Source organism: Hyposmocoma kahamanoa, unplaced genomic scaffold (assembly GCF_003589595.1).
Source record: "Hyposmocoma kahamanoa isolate Upper Pololo Valley unplaced genomic scaffold, ASM358959v1 63, whole genome shotgun sequence".
NCBI classification, from domain to species: Eukaryota; Metazoa; Arthropoda; class Insecta; order Lepidoptera; family Cosmopterigidae; genus Hyposmocoma; species Hyposmocoma kahamanoa.
This window is the reverse complement of record NW_020653851.1, coordinates 24,344,966-24,370,578: the sequence shown is the minus strand read 5'-3', so window position 1 is coordinate 24,370,578 and position 25,613 is coordinate 24,344,966. Positions and strand designations below refer to the sequence as shown.

At 38.6% G+C, this 25,613-nt stretch overlaps 1 protein-coding gene and 1 non-coding gene across 2 annotated transcripts in view; both read right to left on the bottom strand.

Moving 5' to 3' along the window:
- LOC113229897 (zwei Ig domain protein zig-8-like) overlaps positions 1-25,613 on the bottom strand; it is a 434,645-nt gene that overhangs the window by 195,879 nt on the left and 213,153 nt on the right. The gene's annotated exons all lie outside the window — the stretch shown is intronic.
- On the bottom strand, positions 24,226-24,332 carry LOC113230576. Its single transcript, XR_003310515.1, has one exon. It is a non-coding gene; the product is annotated as a U6 spliceosomal RNA (small nuclear RNA).

Sequence of the window (25,613 nt, the reverse complement as noted above, 5' to 3'; positions counted from 1 at the left end):
CATTTTGTAATCTCTTTCAATTATCAGCAATGTTTAATTTGAATCTTGGTCAAGCAATATCTGCATCCTGAGCGAGGATTTTCTAGCTCAAAAGTCGGAAGACAGCTCTTTATATCATCCGAAGATCCGATACAGCGGACTCCTTTCACAGGGTTCACGTCAAAGAGAATTTTTCCCGTAAATTCTCAACTCGTCGCCGGGGAAACGGAAATGGCGTTACTAATGTCTGTAGTGTCAAGTCCAATAGTCGCTAGAGGGTGTCTGTGAGTTGGCATTTAATTGGACATTTTCTACAAAACAAAGGTGTTGCAAATAACGTACACAATAACATAACAATGACATTGCTCATGTGTGCACTTGGTGCAATTACAATGAAACAATTTATGTGACTATTTATTAATACAACAATCGAACACTAAAAAAAATCGTTCGATCGCTCGATTCAAACCAGCGCCTTCAGCATACCGTGGCTGACGCTCTCCGTTTCGTAGCTCATCAGAAGGGATCGAAGGAATTCTTCTAAGTGTTCGATCTTTGTATTAATAATTATAACAAACTAGTGGTAATTTCACAAAGTAAAATATCGTAATATTCAACATACTTAATCTCTGTTACTGTTATATATAATAGCCAATATGCATTGTTGTTTGTATTCCAAATTTTACAAACTCAATGAATGTTTTTCATCATCATCATCGACCCACTATACATCTCAGTACTGGGCACGGGTCTCCTCAGGCGAGGGATTAGGCAATAGTCTGCTTCCACGACTTCACACGTTTTTCGAGGATAAAATTCCGATAACTCAGAGGTACGAGCCCGGATTCGAACCTATGACCTTTGCATAAACCACTAGACTACCACGAGTCTACACAATATTCTTTTTTTTTATAAAAATTGATTTTAAACTTTGTTGCACAGTTGAAGCGACGTATTGATGCCATTTTGAAACAATGGCCTAACTGGATTCACATATAAATTCCGTGGTTTGATGGAATCCGTACTTAATGAGTGTATTTATCAAACAGTTTCAAGATAAAAGATTATGATAATCTTAGAACGCTCCTAACAAAGAATTAATGAAGACGTTAAAACGCAAAGATCGCATTTACAGCATCTTAATGTGCTGCTTTGTCGTTGAGACACGTTGAGGTGCGCTGAGGCGTGCTACAGCACTCGGAGAGAATACAATTGCGACTTGCATTTAACTATTTGAACTTTGTTAAATTTGCGCATTTTTAACTAGTGAATGTAATTTGGTTAAAGATAAGTTGTTCATCATTAAATGCCATAACATAAACAAATAAAATTAAAATCATTATATAAAAAATTTCAGAAATGAAGAATTATGAAAGGAATCTATAAATTAAACAATCAACTTAGTTACCATTAGCGTTATGCAGGAGTCGATGATTCTACAAGCTGATTTGCTTACCTGAAACAAAATTGAAAATGTTATAGTGACGAGAAGTGATGGCTTAGTTAAACCGCTCACCTCCGATGTGCAAGGACCGGGGTTCTCGCCGGGGTAAACCAACTGAGTTTTTTCGAATCATGTCTAATTTAATTTACCAAGATATATAAGTATGGCTGCTTTACTGAAAGAAAAATCTCTACGGATTGGGAAGACTCCCAACCAGTTTGGATCATTGGCGTGAATTGTGGCCTTAACGTCACCACTATCATCCATCCATTATAAGTTCTACTGCTGGGTACGGATACTTCTAAGAGGATTTAGGTAATAGCTACGATGGTCTGATGCGGGAGGACTTTGCACGTTTTCCAAAGCTTTTGAACTTTGACGTCTCCGCGACCGAACGCTGCACTGCCTCTCAGAGTCCCGGGTTCGATTTCCGGGCCGGGAGAAATATTTGCATGGCCTACATTTATTTTTCTCCTGAGTGTGGGTGTAATTTGTTGTGTGTGCGTTATAAATAAATGTACACAGGTTTCATCACAATGTTTTTCTTCACCGCCAGGGAGAAATATTGGAAATAAAATTTATAGATGACGGTGCAGGGATTCAAACCGTTACGACGTCGTACATTCCAAATAAAATAAACAAAATGAGCAACGTTATTATCTATGTTTCTTCAGCGTGGCGCACTATTATTTCAGATTAACATTTTCTAATTCTATACTAGCATTGTGCCAGTAGCGTGCGTACGTACATACATATAACGCGCTTTTCCCATCAGGGTTGGCAGAGACCACAAGCTTCCTCTTGCTAAGATCCCGATGCACATCATTCGCCCGATTAATAGGCATAAATGCTTTCGTGTAATGCTCTTTGGTATAGGGTATTCATGATCTGACCTTTCCGTAGAACGTCCTCAATATCATCCTTTGTAAATTCGTCTAGATTGGCCCTTACCAGCTAGCTTACGCTTACACTTGCAAGTTTCTGTCAATCTTCCAGCACGCCAAGTAATAAGATGTAAAATTTATAAAAATCGTAACTGGGATTTGAAACTACTACCGCCAAATTTGTTGCGCGACTTTGAATGTTACTAACACTAACAAGTCGAACGGGCAAATCATTCGTCTAAGTCGAATCCGAGCACTATCATTCGGCTCGAGTCGCATGATTACGATACCGAATGTCCCTGCCGTTCGGTCGGGAGCACGAGTCGTACGATTACGTCGGAAATCCACCACACCATGTCCATATCAAAATATTGCGGTTCCCATCACATTTACGGTATTTACCATATGTCAGATAGGGCTAGTAATCACGAGTATCGGTGTGGTCTATGGAATCTATGGATTAATAAGGAATGATCATTTAGATCATTGGAATACCAATTTTTTTTTATGACACCAAGTGACCGGGCGAACAAGCCGTGGGCCTGGTGGTAAGCGACACGCCTGGCCATAGAAGTTGTAGTGCCACTCAGAGCTTTGAATCGTAAAGATCAGAGAGGCACTGCCACTGCACCCGTCACCCTGAAACATAATCTGACAAGTCCGAACGAAAGTGACGATTTCTTCCACAAGACGCTCTACTGCTACTAGATTAGTAGGTTACTAATTTGCCATTCGAATGAGAATATTAGTAATTACCAACGAGTCGAATATCGAAATCATTTGCAACCGCGCATCGCTAACTCCTACTGTGTCCTAATTACTAAATAATAAAAAAATATTTTCCCCATAACTAGGCGAACCGTGAACACGACTTCGCTAATGGTCGCCACGCGATTTACTTATGTGGCGTTTATTGAAACCAGCCACGGCAACGTTCCGTGTTACGCGAAAGGTAACACATGTAATATCAGCTTATGTTCCGCTCCAAAATTAAAACACAGAAATCATACTTTCTTTGTTGCTTTAATTAATATACATATTGGTCAATTGCACAAAATATCTTGTTTTGTACTAAATAATTCGGTATAGGTACTACGTGTGCCAGAACAATGAAATAAACTCTTTTTTTAATGATATCGAACGAAAAAGCGACACATCTGTCCATAGCAGTTGTAGTGCCACTCAGAGCTTTAAATCTAAAATACTTATCTTTGTACGCTACGTTTGTGATCGTAGCTCGCTGGGTACAATAGTTTTACGAACGTTCGAGCGGTTAGTACTCGAGCACTACGTCATAACAATGGCTGTTTCCTCGTAGGAAATATTATGCATTTTATTCGAATAAGTTCCAGCAACGTTCCATTTTACGCTACTCTCATTCTCTCAACTAGCATCATTAACGAAACTACCATTTGCGGAATATATAGCACGACACAAAATTAGGTTAGGAGGGGACGGTCCATTTCACGCAGTGTTTATTGTCATTTCCATTTTTAAACTTACAAACACAAATTCGCTTGTGACCGCGCTCTTAGGGTATTATAACCACAGTCGGAATTTAGTGCCATGGCAATATTTTTGCGAACGCGTGTGTCGCGATGAAGCGAGCTTTTTATTGGAACGAGGCACGGAAGCGAGCCGTTTATTTCAACTCCTCCACTGCAACTGCGACCTTCGTCCACTTGACTTTACTAAATACTAAACGACATGTATATTTTTAACAGAGGACATATTATTTTGTACAATGAAAATGTCAATATTTATTATGATAACGATTCAAAACCATCCTTTAAAGTTGATAACTTAAAATCATTGTACACTTGACAACGTAAAAAGTAGCAGTAGATCTCCTTGTGAAAGAGTTCGTCCTGGGAAGTACTGCCACCTTCCCTATTTCTGCCGCCAAGCAGCAGCGTGAGCATTATTGCGTTCCGGTTTCGAAGGGTAAGCGTGCACCAGCACGCAATGACAGGCACATGGGACTTGCCAACTTACGTCTCAGGGTGATGAGCGCAGTGGCAGTGAACCTTGCCCTCTGAACTTCACCATTGAAAGCTCTGAGTGGTACTGCAACTGTTATCAACAGGCGTGACTTGTTCGTCCGATCATTTGGTATTATAAATAAAAAACAGCATGTGCTTCAAAATTTTTGCTTCAATTAACACACGAACTGGCTGTAAATGAATCCGTAATTCGATCTCCGATATTTCAGCTGACACCAGAGGTCAGTGGCGGGGAGGAAACTTCGTCCCTTTTTAGTTAAATGATCATTAGTATGGAGCTTGTGCGGCGCCATTACGGTTGTGACGTCACAAGCAAATATTGTCATTTCCTTTCAAATCCCGATTTCTGAATGAGTTAAATAATGTATATATATAATATACATTACTTTCTTAATTTCTTAAAACGAGTCCATACTACATCGACCTCGGCACAACTGAATAATGGAAAAATAAAAAAAAAAGAATTTTATCGCAACGGTCAAAGTACAATTTCGTTATTATTGAACCCAACGAAAGATGGGCATCGGGCAGAATGAAAACAGGCGGAAGCAATTGATGCGAACCGAGATTATTGACACGAACGTATGGCTGATGATGATTGGTGTCCAATGAGTCTGTTACTTGCATTCTATAGTATGTGTTAAGTATGTTTTCTATTTTTGTCGTTGTTTCTGTGTTTGTATCTTTTTGTAATTGAATTTTTTGTTGTTGCAATTGTTAAAAACTAAAAATAAATAAATAAATTTGCTTACCACATTCATACCAGTAGCAAATTTTAAGATAATTGCGCCGCTTTCACAAATAAATGTAGTAAAGCACTTGTCTATCATGCGCGAGGGTAAGAGCTCGGTGTTCGACACGGCACCACTAAGTCCTTTCGAATCATGTGAAGTGTAAATTGCTATCATTTGCTTTAGAGGTAGTGTTGGAAAAGATCAAGTGTTTTAGCATTAAGGTTAAACCTTCCGTCCTTTTTTTGCGGTTCGCCTCACTGAGAAAGGGTTCACGTAAAAAGCTCCGAGCTTTTTTTAACCTCGAGGCTTTTTGACTGACTGGAAGGATAATTCGATATGAGTCTTATGTTGCATTACAAAAGGTTGCCGTCATTTTTAAGACACGTTTTGAGAAATCTAACCCCAAGTTTTGTGTATACAATCAACTTAGAGGACCAACAATATGAATAAGCGAGTTTTGTTTTTATACTTTGCCAAAATCTGAACTATATTATTATGCATAAGTATTCAGACACCCAACCACAGAAAACCTGTACAATCAATTTTGCTTAGGAAGCACCAAGTTAAGGAAGAGTGTAATTGAGAAACTGACCAAGTATCCTACTATTAATTGCGACACAATGGTCTTAATTATAAGAATAAAATATTTACTTGTTTAACTTTTAGCAACAGTAGAACTCTTTGTGAAAGAGCTCGTCAAGGGAAGTGCTGCCAGCTTACCTATTTATACCGCAAAGCAGTAATGTAAGCATCACTGCGTTCCGGATTTGAAGGATAAGGGTGCTGGTGAAATTACAGGTACATGGGACTTGTCAACTTATGTCTCAGGGTGACGAACGCAGTGGCAGTGCCCCTCAGATCGTTGCATTTTCAAGCACTGACAGGCACTGCAACTGTTGTGGGCAGGCGTGCCGCTTTCGTGGATATTCGTTCCGTCACTAGGTATCATAAAAAAACTTTCTTATTAAATACAGCGTTGAAAAAGATGACGCGGCCTGAGGGCTGCCGCTTTTATAAACTCGATAAAGGCGATCATCGGCTGGTAGGTTGTAACGCAGATTTGGTTTGAACACCAATGTCTCCAAGGTAGTAACAGCTTATCCTCCGTCGGCACACTTACTGTCACTGACTGTACAGACAACAGCACATCAAGCTACACATTGACGTATCTTGTTCCGTTGCACTGGAGGCGATTTTCGAACAAAAATGTGTAGTCTGATGTGCTGTTGTTGCAGATTGTATCGAGGATTACGTTGGAAATAAAACTATCTTTTCGGGTCTAGATATATATAATCTAGATAAATATAATCACAGAAAACAACGTTTGAGGCTGTTTTTGCAGGTCGCGTGGTCACACCCGTGGCTGAAATATATAGAAATCGTGTAAGCCAAAAATTCAAGAATTAGCTTTTTATCCACATTTAGGCTTAGCTAGGCTAGGACTAAGGCTGTCGGCCGAGGGGTCTTACTAAAACTCCATTCCAGCGTGCCAATATTGTGCGCAAGTGGTTTAGACCATATTTTCCTAGGCTGGCATAGTGCAGGTTCGAGGCTTTTAAGAACTTGTTCTGATTGGAAGGTCAAAGTAAGTCTAAGTGGAGTTTCCGTGGAGTTGTACCTCTGTCTTCTTTGTGCTATGTGCCTGTGCCAACGGCGGCGCATCTGCAGTGAAGCAATATGTAGTAAGACTGTACAGCTACCGTACTCGAGAAATTGAAACTAATAAAGACACAAAGAAAATTACACAATATGGATGAAAGCATGTAAAATACTTCCCATATTGCATGTCGGAATATAATCAGTTGGAACATGTCAGATGGCTGATTAAACTGATTTTATATACACCAGCGCCACCTCTTTTGCAATCGCACCCAGTTCGAGTTACCAAACTAACGTGCCATTAGTGAAGAAAGAAGCCATGGTCGAAACTAGTTGACGTGACAGTAAATTATTTCCCTAATAATTAGAAAAAAAGTAACATTCCTTTGTAAAGAACTTTACGTAAATTACAAACCGAACTCAGTTACACCATCACAATCAGTTGAAGTGACGACTGGCTTCAACACGTACAATACGGGATCGATTGCGGCTCGGTGGAGAACAGTTACTTTTGAACCGACTTCAAAAAAAGGCGTAGGTTCTCAATTCGTCTGTCTTTTTTTATGTATGTTACGCGATAACTCGTGAACCGATTTTGATGATTCTTTGTTTGTAGGGAAAAGGGTAGGTACCTCAGGAGTGGTCCCGTGGTTAAATAATATTCCACTATTATCTCTAAAGGTGGCAAACTAGAGGATGAATTCGGTTTGGCGTACTTTCCGGTAATCGAATTCAATAAAACTTGGCAAATACTCGTAGTTACGTCCACGAAATTTTGAGGTCGGTTTTTTTAGCACTCTGTACTGAGATTATCAACTGAGAGGTCGATGGTTCGAATCCCTGTGACGGGATGACTTGTACTTTCTAATTTGACTAAATCCCTTTCTTAGAGGATACCCGTGTCCAGCAGCGGGACGTATAATGGGTTGGTGACGACGATGTGGAATAGGATACCGTGTATTAAGACGCGACATCAAATATTACGTTTGTATCAATTATATACGTCTCTACCGGCACCGAAACGAATACGCAGTTCTTATTGAATTAAAGGAAATAACGAAACGCACAAATGGATATTTGAATAAAATCGTTTATCGTCGAGACAGCCGAGCGGAAGGAATCGCGGTTAATGCACGTCTCGTGTTTGGCAACAATCGATACGCTCCCCCGCGACTTGTTGAGTGCATGCTGTGTGGTGTGGTGTATTTGTGTACACGTGTACGTAACTCGTTATATTTATGACGTGATAATGGCTTCTTCGATGCTTTGTAAACATTTCCGATTGTTGAGGTTTGTTGGTAAAGAATATGTATGCAAGATGCTCCAGGGCTCAGATTCTCTTACAGCAGAGAAAATGTCGCGGTAGGTATCCTTAAAATCTCAAGTCATGCAAGGAGTATTCGGAAGCAGAGTGAGAGGTGCAGATTCGTATGTCGCCCGCGAAGTTGTAACGTTACAGATATTGAATATTAGTATCGTTAATTTTGTGTATAAAAAAAAACGGCCTCAAAAGTATGTGGAATTACATATAATTATCAAGTTTTATTGAAATTGGTTACCGGAAAGTGCGCAAACCCGGATTCATCCCCTAGTTCGCCACTATACGGGACTTGACAGAAGAGATAATAAAAATCAGTTCTCACTACTCAAAGTATATTGAGAGAGAAAAACGCCTTGAGAATAGCAAAATCAACCATTAAAATAATTGCTCCTTACAATAAAATGTAGGCGCTATTTATAAAAATGAATCTTCGTGCGTGAACAGCCTCCCATAGAGATGGATGATTTTCTTCAAAATTAAATGGGACTACTATGGAGGTACCCACATTCCAACAAAAACAGAATCATGAAAATCGGTTCACAAATATTGGAGCTATCGCGTAAGATACATACACAAAAAACATAGAGTCGAATTGAGAACCTCCTCCTTTGTTTGAAGTCGGTTAAAAAGAGACTTGCCAGTACTTGAGTTATATCTAACAAATTCTTTATTTATTGTTTAAAATAGAATCGGTAAAAACGGAACTTGTACTAATTAGAGATGCCAAAATCTTCTTTACTGACATAGTATGTCGGCATTGACGATGATGCATTATTTAGAAATTGAGAATATGCCGGCCGCATTCGAGAATATATTCAGATTTATTCGGCAGATTTTGGGCAGGATTCAGCTTACGGTTAAAACGTGTCTTTCAGAGATGAAAGGAAAAATTTCAACTTCTTGATTTTGTGAGAGACGTCAGGAAAATGTAGAGAGCATTGTTGATACGAAACTTAGGACTTCACGGCCTGGTGAAAAACACAGAAAACATAAACAGTTAAATGTTTTCTTTTCGTGGCCTTATATACCGCCTGAGTTATATCTATAATGGAAAGATGTTGCGAAACAAAACCTTTTCTGATTTTGTAAACCCTTTTATTTCAACCGGGCGAGTTTGTATCGTAATGGAAGCATTTGCATACTTTATGCCTCCTATATTTGATTACTAAACTCTGTCCTAGTCTCTTATCTTTACAACTGGGCCTAAAATCTCTATGCACATTGGCTGCCCCGGGGAAGGAGCCGACATAGCGTTACTTATTTATAGACGAAACATTGACCATGGTTTTCTTTTTCAGTAAATTGAGACGATCATCTCTTCGGTGAAGTAAATTCCATACTTTAGTCGGTAAACTTTCTCGCACACTTCCGTTCCTCCTTGACACAACGGTTGATGTAGCTTCCCTGTACATTTAATTATTTACTTTGCCCGTCAAGAAACATAAACAATTAAAGTATCTTTGAATTTACGCAAAGGTCAGTCGTATGATTTGTTCACGTGCTAAAAATATTGTAAACATAAAATATTGCAAATAGCTAACCTGTGCGCCATATTTCTGAAATATTCCTGACATTCCTCTTCGTCGGAAAGTTTTCGTGATATATATATAGTATTCTTACAGAAAATAATCTCATAACTTGGTTTGTATGTTCCCTTTCATAAGACATACAGGTTTAATGTTTTTGCCTTTTACTTGTGTCATGTAACAAAGGGCCCTTACTGGGGCCGCTACTGTTCTTCGTTTACAATGCTGATTTGCCTAGGGTAATAAAACTATATAGGCGTCAATGGTATGCCATTTATTTAAACCAGTAAATTTATAAATAATATATGAATAACGATGTCTGTTTAGTGCCTGGAAATGCTCTATTTTTCAAATTTATGATACTCGGTAGGAAGAACCAAAACGGAAACATCGCTGACAAAGAGCCTAAGAACAAAATCGCGGATAGAAATGTGGCTGGAGTTGGGGAGATAAAAAGCCTTGGCTTCGCCTTCGATGGTCAAATTAAGGTTTGAGGGTCATCTGTTGGATCAAGTTAGTTGTTTTTACCATCATAAAAAAATATTCAAAATTTGTGATATTAAAATAAGCGTGCACGTATTGATCCTTTTCAGTTTTCATTACGGATATTGTTTCAGTGTTCGTTTGTTGAGTTAACTAAATCCTCGTTTGTTGATTTTAAACCCATCGCCAGATTCAACGCGTACAACGTACGTACGTTGTCAATTTTGTTTTGCAATTCCGCCTCCTAGGCTATCCCCCATACTTATTCAACGCAAGCATGTTAAATATAGATTCGCGAAGAAATTTTGCGTGCATGTTGTTTCGGCATGAAGTTCTAAAAACTGGAATACAGGTAGTGCTTGCGGGATATTAAAATTCTCCGCGTTTCACTACCGCTATACCACAAAATCTGTGCGGTTTGCGGGTTAAATTCTTCGCACTATGGCTGTTGTTGCTTCCGTTATCAGGTGACAAGGTGTTGGAATATACTCATATGTTTCACCTCCACCCAATATTAAATGTAAGGTTTTAACCTTTAAGAAACTCTTGAGGCAGCTTATTTTCGAGAAGCAAAAACAAGTTGATTTGCTTGAATAATAGACACGACAATGTAGGTACCTAGTACATTGTCTTCAACGTGTGCAAATATTATGGAATATTTCTATTGTTCTTTACAGTTAATCGAGTTTCAAATTAATACGAACTAGTATTTGTAAATTCTAAACAGATAGATAGATAATTCATTTGTTTGCTGAATCACAATACACAACAAACAAGCTCATGACAGGTGTATCATGACAATGGTAATGATAAAAAAAGGGCAGTCTAGGTTTGCGGGTATGGTCTGGGGTGTTATATTATGTCGGGGTGTAGAGTTCAGTATACTGTGTCAGCAAAAAGGGCCCGACTCAGCATTATACCGCAGTTCTGCCGAACTACGACGCTGATGATTCAAAATAGAGAATCAACTCGGAGCCTGAATATAAGGATAAGTTATTGTAAACTATTAGTCCTTATACATATATGTTGCAAGAGCTATTCCTATAAACTAATTTCTGGCAACGACTTTGATATAAAATAAGCTTAGTTCTAGTTTGTCTTAGTATAACAAATATTGAGGATGAGCAAAAACACAGAGATCCCTAATGTGCATGTACATACATAGCCAAATTAGTATGTTCAGCTTTTTGAGCAATGGTTTGTAGCCATCATAGAAACACGCACCACAGGTCGTCCTAACGTATCTTCAAAAGACTTATTAATCCCATATTTATTCCGGTTCTGCCATTTGCAATCATTGTTATTATGATTATATCTTATATTTTTAATTTGTCACTGTTCTTTACATATATATTAATCGGATTAGGATTTTAAAGTTGTCAATTGGTCCATTTTCTTTGCAGTACCTTCACAACTACATGAACGAGAACGCACACTACAGCACCGCATCAAGCTACCCTCGAAAATGATGGCCGAAAATCAGCGCTTTCCCTTTGGGCACAACTCGCACAGAGCTATGACCTATTTCGCTTGCCTCACCACACGCATTTGATTACTGTTAGTCAGAGACTACCCGTTTGTTGTGTACTTTAATATCTTTTTCTGTTTGTCTGTATTGTTTTTAGCTTTTATTGTTTTACTTTGTTGTGAGCATTATGAGCGATAACGTAAAATATTTATCTATCTACTATTACATACAAACAAACATTCTTCATATTACAAAGTGACATTACAAAATTTACTTGGTAAGAATCGCGTACTTTGATGTTCATTCAAATAATAAAATATATAACTTATATGTAAGGAGTTTATTATTTTTCTAGAGTCAGTTTCTTTTTTAAAGTATTATAAAAAATTACGAATGTTTGAGCTCTTATGGCTTAAAAAGTAATTAATAGATTCAGGCGTTACTTTGCGGAAGTTCAAGAATGGAAGTAAATTAATTTGCTACTCCACGAACCCAGTGAAGGTTAAATCGTGCAAAATAGCTGCGCTTGTGTTGAATATTTTTTTCATGCAGTTAATTATCCCAGCCTCCCTCCGCATAAAATTAATAAAATAAATAACACAGGCGCAACTACAGTCACAAACCACCACCAAAAATATACCCGACACGTGTTTCGCCTCGCCACGAGGCATCCTCAGGGGCTGTTGACTGCTCGACCCTCGGTCGAATAGTAACAAAATGTATCTAAGGTATTAGTTTCTAGAGCGAGTCATTGATCTTTATTAGTTAATATGCAGAAAAGAATCAAACTTCGTTTGTGTTACGGCTCGAGAAGCACTAAACTTTTATGATGAGGATTAACATTTACGCGGAGCGAATGAATCAGGACTCGTTACTAAAAACTTTCGTGTTTCCGCAGTTCCACTACGGTTGCGATATTTACGTCTGCCCACGCAAACTATTTGAAACAACTCTCTGCGCAAGTTTAAAGCAAAACAATGCTTTGCTCTTATTCAGCAATTTTGATATAAGGCACTTCCGACATTTTAATGTTTTGGACATTGGAGGAAGTGTGTAATTACAACATTTCACGGGTTTAAATATTGCAGGCACCTTACTACGGCCAAGATTAATTTAAAATGGAGCTATAACATTCTGTGACTTCGTTGGACTGTTGGCCAAGTCCGGGCCCAGTGGTGGGACTAGTTCAACTACAAAACTGTTGAACGGGAGAATTGTGTCATCAAGGTACTATCCTCATGGGGGGTGTCAAGTGTTCCCGTCTTTTTGTCAGGCACGCGAGGGAAAACTCGCCAACTTCGAGAGCCTCGCCATACGTATAGGTAAACAAATGTAAACGCGATATTTATTGGCGGCTTTGTACAATTGATGGAGTTACTCAGTTGTTTTTTGTTGTTTCTAAGTTGTTTTTCTGCGGTGCTGTGAAATGTGGGAGATATTAGTCGTGGGGAACTCTTGATTGTGCGCCATTCAAAGTTTGCACGAACGTCGCCGTCGGCTCGGATTATTTAACAGTATTATTTGACTCAGACTTCACGAATGCTGGTTTAGTCAAGGCCTTCGAGTAGTCAAACTTAGACCTTTTCGTCGCAAGTACGAATTGTTAGTGAAAGTTTTAATAAAAAATAATCGACGCGCCGGTCCATCGCGAGCTGCCGCGCCGGCACCGCCGCCGCCGCCGCCGCCGACGGAGGCTACGCCCGGCCTTCATAACCCTGGGCTTAGCTCCTTTGACGTCCTCAAAATAACTACATAATACACGTGCGTAAGCTGGGCTTACATTTATGAGGTAAATGTGAAGAAACTTTTAATTAAGTTGCGAGTCGCGTACAAATTGTTCGTACTCCACTAATTGCGTGCGCGTACGACTGTTGCCGGAATTAACGCTTTAACGAGGCAGTTTGCACCGAATTGAGGACTAAACGGGGTGACGGATCGCTCGGACAGTTCTTCCATTTGTGAGTATTTAACACGCACGGATTACTGGATTCCGTTTTCATTTTCCCAACAAGTTCTAGTAATAATTTACTTTCATAAACAGTACTTACCTAGGAAACTCGAACTAGATTTGGAATTTCAATACGTAACCACAAAATCGAACATGATTTAGTCAAATTCCAATAAACCAACAGTACCTGCGGCGCGTCGATCACGTTTCAACTTTGAACTCGTCAAAGAGAAGTGCTTTACGGCAATCCTGCGATGAACTATGATGACAGCATACAACCATTTCTGCCACCCATTCTCCCGCCCACTCCTTGTACCCCCTAGCTCCTTTGCTATACAAGACATGAACAAAAGCCACGGTTTTAGTACACGTACTAAAGTGCAGTTTCAGAAACTACACGTGAAGTTATATGAGGACGAAGTTGTATTTTAGCAGTGCCTACACGGAGCTAAGTCTTATGAATAGGTTACGTATAGCGCGGCAAGTTCAGTATTATACTAATTAAGCGTCGAATGTATGGAATAGCTAGTAATAAAGTACGTCGACTTACGTCAACTAAATTAGCCAGGTTATTACTCGAACGTTCCGAAGGAAACAGCAATTTAGAATTGTACTTATTTTCCATAACCGTTTCTAACATTTTCAACGCCACAACAAGCGCCTATAAATCGTAGTATCACAAATAAGGCGATCGAATCGTGGATTTATGGATCGCGTGCGCGCGTCACGCCTCACCTCACGATACGTCAATGTGACGATACGACTTACAACGGTGAGCGCGCAACGACACCATTTCTTGTTATATTGGTGTGAACGGGGACTAGTCGCACAGTACGACGCAACTTAATTGATCCAATGCAGGAAGTAAGAAGCGCATTACACAAGAACACAATATATCACTGACATGAAACACATCGACAGACCAATGTTGGTTTTTCTAGTTATAAAAACAATTATCAACCGTCGCACAGCTTTTAACAGGTGGCGTGCATGCTTCGTGGCCGTGTCGCCGCCGCCACTCGCGCCGCGATAAGGATACGTCATAATACGGTGTCTAAAATGCATGAATCGTTAGCTTTAAATGTATAAACAATAATGGCCTCATTCGCACGCAAGCTATTAGATTAGAGCTTAAGCTCCGCACACCGTGCATGAGCGACGACGGTTACATAAAATCGACTACGCATTTTGACATGCTAAATTTTTGGGACGCGCTCGGTGTGGTAGTGCTCGTTAGAGCACATTTGGTATTGTGATTTTAATAGTCAAAGACTCATATGGAGCAAAATATCCGTGTAAGTTGAATACATAAATGCCAGAAAAAAAAATGTAAATTTTTCTGTGTCAAAGCAATTATTATTCTTGGCATGTAGAAAGAGTAACAGGGTAACAACGTAGCTGAATGGCGCGGGGTGGCTGTCCTCGAGTAATTTGTATCAGAGACAGTTGTTAACAATAGCTGTGACGTCATTGCATGCTTTCGTTTGCTTCCTGCTCCGAGACATGTATGTTCCGACACACGGACGAAAGAGGAATACGCGCTACTCGAGATGTAAAACTCTTAAGTTTATTTAAACGCTTCATTGTATTTGTATAGAAAACATTTTATATAAAACTTCTCGAGCATTAATAACAACATTAAACATGCCAAAGCGGATATCGCGGATACAATTCAGGGTAATTGTCCATAAGGACGCGCTGCTTCAATCGCGTGCTGCTGACACGTGATTGAAGCGGGTCCCGATCACTTCATTAACCGTTATTTAATTTCAATAATTTCCATTACAACATTTTTGACTTTATCAATGTAATGTGTAAAAGTACCGTTCCTATACGAATTTGAGTAAATACGATCTTGTATTCTTAACCGATACTCGAAATAGAAAGAGAATATGTGTATAAATTGGAAGTGATACATTTAGAGTGGATACGTCTCTCTGAAGTAATGGAATCTTTAAAACTAAAGGGCAAAAAATGAAAGGAAAATAGTTATATTTTTACTACAATTACAAAATTCTTAAATACACTGCTGTAGTAATAACTTTGCCAAGTTACACACCAAAAATATAAAACAAAATACAATACAATAACACGGGATTTCAGAGGAGTTTACACGGTTTATTGTGCAAGGCGAATCGTGGGAGACTTCTTCTTGTACAAAGAAATAACGCTGTGATTGACCATGAAAGCTCGCCGACAAAGCATAAATATTTTAAGACGACTTAGACGGCCTAACTGTTTGCCCTGTGGGCGCTAGATGGGGAGGTTCCAGGTTCGATTTCGGGTAAGACCTTGGAAAATTAATTTTTGTAAATTGCTTCTGGTGTTTGTGGTCTCGGAGTGAATTCCATTGTGCTGGTACTCGGAGTATCTATGGAATGATGTAGTTATCTGGCACATTGTTATGTTATAGATAACAGTATCATAATAGACAGTGTTAGCATCTAGTTAATTAGCTTAATCCCCTAGTTTGCCACCCTTAAAGATGGAATATTTTCTTAAAAATTAAATGGGACCAATACTGCGGTATCTTCTTTCCAACAAAAAAAATTATAAAATTCGGTTCACACGTTATCGCGTACAGTACACATACAGAAAAAATACAATCGAATTGGCAACCTCTTCCTTTTTTTGAAGTCGGTAGAAAATAGCTGCAAAGAAACCTTAACTTTTTTATATATATAATATCCTTCTGATTACATTTTGTATGAGATACCAATCTATTGTTTTATTAAAACATACATACAGATTATGTTATTAATTTTTAAATATATAAACTGTTTTGCATGATACAATAAAGTACAAATAGTACATAATGGCTTGATGTATTATTTATTTGTAGGTTGGTGCCACACACAAATTTCAAACACCCTTCAAAACACTTTACCGGCAACATCTACCTTGAAATTTTACTATTATTATTAGTTTGTATGTACTCTTTTTCACAGCCTTTCTAAAAATATAATTTAATTTCCATTTATACATTAAAAGTTATTCACAGTCACAATTTTCACTTACAGTTGCACTTGTATATTCATTACCGCACATATATTTATATATTGAATAGGTTATTTTAGATGCTCTATTCACACTTTATTACATTTATTATTTCAATGAAGAATTTCCCTCGTAGTCGTTTATTATATCTTTAGTTACAAACAACTTTTACATTTAGTCACTGTCGTTGGTTCTGACTGAAAACCAGAGCCTTAGGGATACGCTGAGTCAGCTCATTTTTCGCTGCTATGACGAAAAGTGTTTTATTTCTTCTGTTGTACATATTCATTCTGTATTTGTGTCATACTAGTGCATAGAGTCTTTATCTATTTAAACTATTCAAAATTTGATAGTTAATATATTTATGATAAAATACCACGCACCCCTAAATAATGCCTATTCACTCTTACTTTCAAAAGGTCTAAATTTAAAAAAAATTATAACGTTCAGGTTTAAAAATAAGTGTCCAGGTGGGGAATTTCACTCCACTGTCGTTCGTCGCGCGAATTATTGGAAAATCCATAACATATGGTAAGGAACCCCGAGACACTAAGTAAATATAATATAAGATAGAATATTTAATATAATATAATAAATATACATGCATATTATAAACAAGTACCAGTAGCAGTATAAAATTGGGTAGAGAGAAGGATAAAAAGTTTAGTTAGACGAGTAGTTCCAAGAACGATTTTCTTTTTGGACTTCAAAGTGATTATGAAATATGTTGAGTGGCACAGCGTTGAATTTAAATCTTAAGTGTAAAGACGTTCCAGTGTCTGTACTTAATTGACCGAAAATCCTAAAAAAGCGTGTGTGGGTTCATGTGAGCGCCCGTAACGCGGTGTCGATCGTACAGATATCATTAGCCTCAATTTTAATTTAGTTCCGCTCGCCAAGCGCAACCCGGCCGCGGCGTACGGCGCGCGCTGGCCGCGCGGAAAATCGCAAATAACCCCTCGACTAATCCCATTTTCCCTTGACGACTTTGTTAATGCCCTATTGTGTTAAATTTATAGCTTATATTATGATGAATCGTTGCTTAGTTCTTTTCATTTTTTATCACGACGCGGCGTCCATATAGTCCAGGAACTAAAAAGAGAGACGCTTTAAAATAAATAACCTCTATTTCTACGATGTTTTTCTCTTTAAAAAATATATGTATATGAAACAACTACATTTTGTTTACGATAATATTTTCTATAAAAAAGGGACATACATCGTGTATAATAACATATTTATGCCAATACAATATATTGATAAATTATTGAGAGCAGCGTAATAATGTTATGAAAGATATCTACGACTATTAATCAGCGACTGTGAAATTAAACAATATATTAGTTATCGCATTCCGTCTGCGACACACGAACAATTTGTTCACCAAATCGTCAAAGGTAAAATAGTAATTAATTAATCGAAGTCAATATCATATTATGTGAAATGATTAATATTTATAATTCTATCATTTTTGATTCAGCGATTAATGGCTTTGACTAGAACCCGTTTTGAATTGGTCTTGTAGAAGTCAGGCTAAGAGAACACAGAAGAAAATTATGAAAACGTAATTTCCTTGAGGTTGTATACTTTATTAGAAAAACAAGTGCCCCAAAAAGGTGGGTAACAAGTTGTTATTAATTTCACGGCGACTAACCAATACCCCGAAAACATATTACGTCGCTTGATTAAGTATACGACTCTAGCTTTACGTCAGTGAAAAGATTATTTCTATTTCGGATAAATGGTAGCACAACAGCCTTGCGGCGTGTTTGAGCCATGTTGAAAACAACGTCAAAGCGAACGAGGAGCCAGAGCTTTCATAACTGACATCGTCGCGAGTTGTCGGCGGCTGGCGGGAGTTTAAATGGCAGCCAGTAGAGTTCGGGAGGTTATTCGCTTCATACCACTAGCACTGTGTGAAAAGTTAGGTCAACGAGCGGTGGCCAGTCCGCTCGGCCGGGCGGGTGAATAGTGGTAAATAATTCAGCTCACCGCCGAATGTCCAACGAGTGTCGGCGATTTGGCGTCGGTAGGAAACTCTCCTCACGATTTATCGCCCTGCATTTGTTTTCCACCCCTCCTTTATCGCCAATTTGAAACTGTCAAAAGAGTTGACTTCTTCAGGACTCGTTCCACGAGATCGACTAATATTTTATTCAAAAAATGTCGTTCGAAGTTATAATAACAAGGCAAACGTCGGTTTTCGTCGAGCCGTCCGAAATAAATTGGAACGAGATTTTTTATCTTTTTTGTGAGGGACAAGCCGATTATTTCCTAAATAAGGTTTTAACAGTCGCCGAGATGTTATTTTAAAAATTTATTCCGATTGTAACGAGGTTTGGTAAATGGATGGAGTGTCATTGTTCCAATGTCGCAATGTCAAACTCCGAGAATGGAACGCCAAACTAATTGTGCTGTTACGTAACAAAGAGTTCAATTAATTACATAAATTGAATCGGTTGTCGTTCAAATATGGAATTCAAGTATTCAAAGGAATTCGTTCGCCGAGTAGGTTATATGCCTAAGAATGTTGTGGAGAATAATTTCTTTCTTTACTCAGGTTAAATACGTGGCCACGTCATTACTGCAAATATGAATGATGACTGTGATATTAAAAGGGAGTGCTGGGCGCTGGCTGTGTGAGGAAATATGCTGGCCCATAGATAATTTTATGGACAAAAGAGGTGAAAATTACGCTTTTAGAGATTTTTGCCTGTACAATGCACTCGAGTGGTCTGTGGGTTAGGTATATACAGTGTACATAAAATGCCCAGAGAATACAGTACAATAACGTTCTCAAGATGCTGTTGGGTCTGCCGTGCGTCTGGCAATTTCGCCGAGGGGCAAGCATAATACGATTTTTATGCCATTAGGCGAAAAACGGTGTCGTCTCTACTGAAGCGAGTGCTTGACGGTGGCTACGGCATCCATGCAAATTGACTCTACAATTTTAAAGCATTGGATAAAGATGAAAAAGTAGTGGCCTGTGAAATTTCGTTAATTTAAGATACAACAACACAGATTTAAGTTTGTCTATTACGGGTTCCGGCCTGAAACGATTTATTATTATTATTTACCGAGGTCGTTTCAAATGCCGAGTCACTTTGCTATGTACTGTGGATTGCGATGGCCTGCATGACATGATACCAAACGGTTATAGTTAATTTATGTGCAGTTGGCGGTTGGATCTAAAAAGAACTGGAACAAAGTTTTGTTCACTATATTACTCTTTTCTCGTCACAACGTACGAAAACTGAAGAGTCAGCCGCCCAACAAGAAGCGTATCGTGGCTGGCTTATATTGGGGTCAATTACGTGCGCACATTTGTGCCGGGGTCGAACGGTCGCTGAGGGCCGATGGGCGCCGGCGCACCTGCCGCTGCGACCTTCAGCTTCGGTATTTGAACAGGGTTCGGGTTTTTACTAAGCCAGCACAATATTCTCCTTACGTGTTGACATTAAAGTCGAGCATTATATTGTTACAAATATATTTGTAAGTTATATAGAGAGTGTTTATGCGTATAAGACCCTAAAATATCACTCGTATTTTATAACAGTATGTTTTTAAATAAATAATGTACCGATATAGAGAAATATTACAAAGTAAAATATTGTAAAGAATAACATCTCATTCACGTTTTATACTTTTTTAAATTGTTAAATGAAAAAGTGCAGCAATATTATTGTACAGCGGTGCAACCTGAATCGGCGGAATAAAACAAAAATAGCGGCACGCTATTAATACAGTATGCTGTAAGTCATTTGCGCTAAATTTAGCGTGGCAAGCGTGCGATATGAGCGCGGTGAATGACGTCGGGGCAGCGTCGCGTGCGCTCGGAGCCCGTTGAATTATGCGAAGGCAGCCGCGGTTTATGGGTCACGCTGCACGCGACGTCGCGGGAACAACAAATGCGCAGATAGGCGGCTCGTCTCTTTGTATGCATTTTTGTAGGCGAGACTGACGCGTACTGGGCTCAAAAACCGCGAACTCTCATCCCGCATAACAACAATGTACTGCTTGGGAATGCGCAGGTAATTCACTATTTACTTCCACCATCACCGTTCCTCTTTCTATCTGCCAGGAATTGTGGAACACTGTCATTACCTTACCACTGATTCGCAGAAAACGTTTTGTTTAGCCTTCTTGATACGTAAGGCAAAGGAACGGAATACAATGGATTAATTTTTGTTTTCTGAAAACTACAATTCAGCGCTGTTCAAGGTTAGGTTATTGGGTATTTGCTAGACAAAAGCGCCACGTCGGCGATCACGACGTATCATGTCAGGAGAGATTTGGATTTGTTCATTTAAATAAAAAGGCTTACTGGCAATTGTTTGCTTTATACGTTAATGTAAAATGCGAACAAAGAAAGCCAGGAACGGTAGTAGTCGCCTCATCAATGTAGGCCTCTCCTATTGTCTTCCATAATTCTCTTTCCCTGGCTTTTGTCATCCATTGTAGTCGTGCTTTTTCTACAAAAATGTCTTCCCCTCTTTTTTTCGGGCGACCTTTAAGTCTTGTTTCATTTCCTCTTTTTATTACATTTGTTCCTTTTTTCTTTCCTTGGTTGTATTATTTTTATACTGAACATATACACTTACGAACATTTTACTATTTTCCTCTATTATCCTCGAACCTCGAATCGTCTATTGTGTTCTCCTAGATCCCTCCCTGCTACTTGGCGCCACGTCACGTACAATCAAAGCGACTCAGGTACACGAGCACTACTGGGTACTCCATTTCAGCGGTTTTATGGCCGCTCTATACCTACAGCTTATGCGTGTGCCTCCCAGCTTAGCTCCTTACCTGTTGTTTATTGCGAACTGAATGTCAGTTATTACGAAGTGTCAAGGCTTATTATATATACTTTTGCTTTCGTTGACGTTTATGTTTAGCGTGATTAAAGTTTTCTTATATTTCATCATCATAAACTGCCTCCGTGGCCGAACGGGTACCATGCCGGACTGCCACGCAGAGGTCCCAGGTTCGATTCCCGGGCCGGGAGAAATACTTGTATGGCCTACATTTATTTCTCTCGTGAGTTTGGGTGTAATTTGTGGTTGTCTATGTGTGTGTCCATGGCACCCGCGACACAGGGTTTCCCTAGTGCGGGGCTATGTTGATTGTGAGCGTTATTATTATTATTATTATATATTATTTTGTTAAAATTCGTATGATGCGGAAAACTCTCCATCCACAGTTGATATAGTCAATGTTTTTTAATAAAAAAGGCTTTTTGACATCAAAGCGCCCGTCCTACGATCTGAGGGATGCCGAAGGAGAATGCTCTAGATTTGAAAACCATTGTGAATTGTATGATCGGTAACATGCCTGTTGCACTGTGGAAATACCGAGCTAATATTTACAATGTTTTCGTAACCTAAATTAAGAACTATGGTTGACTGAAGCATTTGTACCTAGTTTGTGCTGTACGGGGTAATATGACAGTAGGGTAAACAGCTCGAGAATAGGCCCGCATACGCTTTGCAGCAGTCCGCCCGCCCGCTGCTGACGCCGGCGCCGGCACGCGAGCGCGACGGGATTGCGTATCTCGCCGACACATCTCTACCGCAGTGCTGCTCGTTTTGCAATTAACGGAACAAATACAATTATCACGTTTCTCGTTTATTTTATTTATTTACTACAATTATAAATGAAAGTCCATTAACCGTCTCAGCGCGCGGTGAATAAAGTGAGAAGCAATTTCACATCGAGATGAGACTAGCGAAGTTTCAAATTTTGACGTCAACACAATATACAATAGACTTTCCAAAAGAAGTTTTCGGAAACATGTAAACTTGGTGAACTCGGTTTTATTTTTTATAAGAAATACCTATTGCTATGTTATAATAATTCCTGTGTTTGTCTCCTTCCATAAAGCTTCGTTGTCGGTAAACAATAAAGTAAAAAAAAAATCATACATCTATCGTAGACATCGTAGACATGGTACTTCCCTTTCAGCGTAATTGTGTACCAGCGATGCAAACAGCCGAAGTCTGATTACCCCTTTATTGAAGTACTTGATTGTTGTCCAGTACCCAGCCCTCTGTACCGTATCGCGTGATCCGGATTAGATCGCCCGGTGCATTGCATTGTTTCAACGATGCTTACTTGTAATAAAACAATGTTTAATTAGTAAGAATAAGATTTTTTTTGTACTAACAGGACTTTTGAATGTCGGCTACGACCACGGATTATAATCAAATAAACGTTTCCATGTGACGTGAATAATTTTATATGAACTTAATGCTAACCAGTGCAAATCGATGTTTAAGTATCAAAATTATTTTAATAGGTACGGTCTACTTGACATGAATTGTGTTTAAAAAGTACTTGTTAAAATTAATGGCTGGCTTGGGCGTAAATAAGTTCTTTCTTTATGAAACAACTTCGATTAAAGTTCTTTGATTAATGAGTGTTAATGCCCCACATTATTAAGCATACAGTTGCGACCGTTTAACGGGGCAGTTGCCACTGCATAATTCATATGCCGTTTTATTGTTAAAGCGAAATTTATAATAGAGCCACCTTCGAGTCAGGAATAATCTCCGGGGCAAAAAAATGTTAGTGTGGAAAAGAACTATAAGCGAGGTAATCAATACAAAAAAGTAAACATCTACTGACAATCATCATACGCAGTCACAAGGTTAAGTATTAATCGCTCGCAATGGTAAATGACGAAAATACATCACGAGGTATTTGCCTAAGGGAACAGTATTACGAGCGTAATCCACCATTTTGGTTGTCTGTGTTTATCCACCTACCTCCACGGCTACAGATTACGCTTAGCTATCGACTTCGCACTCGTCAAGAAGGGCTTGAAAAAAGGTGCGATTCGGAACACAATCTTTGCAGCCATAAAACCGTTTTACTGTGGGCGACAAATTGCATTATTTGTTGGTGAGCTGTGGCCGGAACGTCAGGTGAAACTTTTAAACATCAAATTTATTTTCATTAATTTTCTGGAGAGAGACTGTTGTACGTACTAAAAACACTTTCTAAAAAAAACCCTTAGAGCGTTTGCACTACGTCCGATTCGTACCAATTGCGAATCCAAGAAATGACGGTCCGAAATGTCAAAGGGATCATTTAATCTCTAGGTGTACAAGCGATATTCGTATTTTTCGGATTCGAACGGACTTAGTGCACAAGCAACATCCGAAGTGGGTTCGAATTTTCTAGATTTAACGAACGAATATGAATTGGATGCACTGGTTGACTGGTGTCCATGTTCAAGTATTGTTAGAATTGTCAAATACATAGTTGACGGAAACCGATGAGGGTTGAGGGATCGGAGTGAGTCAAGCGAACAGAGACATCTAAATACATTACCAACTATTGCGTATAAAAGGAAAAATATAATTTTGATTTTACTACAGCATTAAAGTGCAGCAAATGCAATAAATCCTACGCAATCTTCTGCTCTATAAACTTAACGCGGTCAAGCACTTAAGGAATTTTATTACTGCTCCTTACTTAATCGATGAATTATAGCTTACGTTAGGTCAAAGGCGTTGGCCGCATCATGGCCGTGAGTGTGAAAATGGTTTTTAATATTTATATGAAATAAATTTATAACGTAATGGTATAAATACAAGCACATATTCATAAAAGGAAAAAAGTAAAAGTAACTATTTATGGATTTCTTTATCTCCGTCATGTCGTATACCCTAAAAAGCGTCGTTGGCGGATATATATAACACAATCCTGGCTTTAAATTGGATTTGCTTTCGCCACCTCTTTCGGCCACTTCCCGTGAGTCCACTCGATGCCAGTTGCAGTACTCCCGCGGATGGGTGACACTATCACTTATTAGATGCAGTTACATACGAATGGCCAAAAAATGTGGAACGCTTCACGATTTTGCGTGTCATCCTTGCGCAGGGGCCATGCTAATCTTCTCTGTATCGTTCCAATTTTAGTATATGTACTGCCGAAGCAAGTACAATCGTATGAGGTAACAGGATTATATATATATAAACGAAAGGGGAAAACTTCGCTTGCGCGTTTTAGGGTTCCAATTTTGTACTACGATTAAGTACAACGCCATCTAGTGATGAACAGCAAAGGTGCATAACTGTTAATACAGGTGACAGCTTTGTTGTTCAAATGTAATAATTTTCATTTCACGTAGATTCGTAATAAATAAAAAAAAATTAATAAAAGCACTATTCAAATAATTAGAGCAAGATATTTGTATCGATTTGTTGTCGCAACTAACGCGCTTCCCTCGCGCGTAGCAGCGGTATTTGCTCAATATTTGCGTCACAATTGTTGGCGCTCCATGTTTATTCCGATACAGAGAATTTCAATTAGCTATTTGTTTTCGTTAATATTGAAGGAAAATTAAACAAAACACGATTGCATAATACTTTTTTTCTAATCTTGTACTCTAATCTGTCAATTATAATTTCATAAACCATGTCACAAAGGCGCTCTTTTTAGTTCTGAATCAAAATTCTGTTAAAATCTATCTCGCTACTCAACTGAACAATTTCATTATAGTTCTGCAAACAGAACTTTTATGAAAATTATCTCGTCGTTTCTTTTTGTTTGAAAAAATGCATACTTTATAATAGTAGAGAATATGTTCTATAGTATATTGCATTTTATAAAGCGCGCCCGCCACTGCTTGCTCCAGCTTTGTTTTGTGTTGTGATATCCGTACATTTTACATTTTTTACTTTAAGTAAAATAACAATTAATTTGAATCTTTCGAAAAATTAAAAATATTTTTTTAAACGCTTATTTTCTTCAAGTTTTCACTTAATAGTTTTGTCAACGCCGACGTCACGGGCATTTTATCTTTTAGCGATCAACCGAATTGTACCACTAGTAATCACTTCTTTGAACTTTCACTGAATATACTCGGCCTGTACCAATCCACTTAAGTACGCACGGCTCGATTGTAACTCCCATTTTAGCATAAACATAACCACTAAATTAGACAATGCATAAACTCTAAATGCTATTTATGGCGAAACTTTAAATCCGCGCCATGTTTTAGTGGACATTCCGAGAATTGTGGCCTACAAGTGTTCCTTAGGTCGATTCCCTTACGCGAAGACATTGTTCCTTTGTCTGGCGAGTAAATGCTACACGCCTGTAAACAACAGTAATTAAATGTGAACTTCTTAAGAATTTAACGGTTTGAGAGCGAAAATCTCAACGTATAAACAGAACTTAAATGATCGTCATCAATCCATTGTAGGTCCCATTTCTGTTCA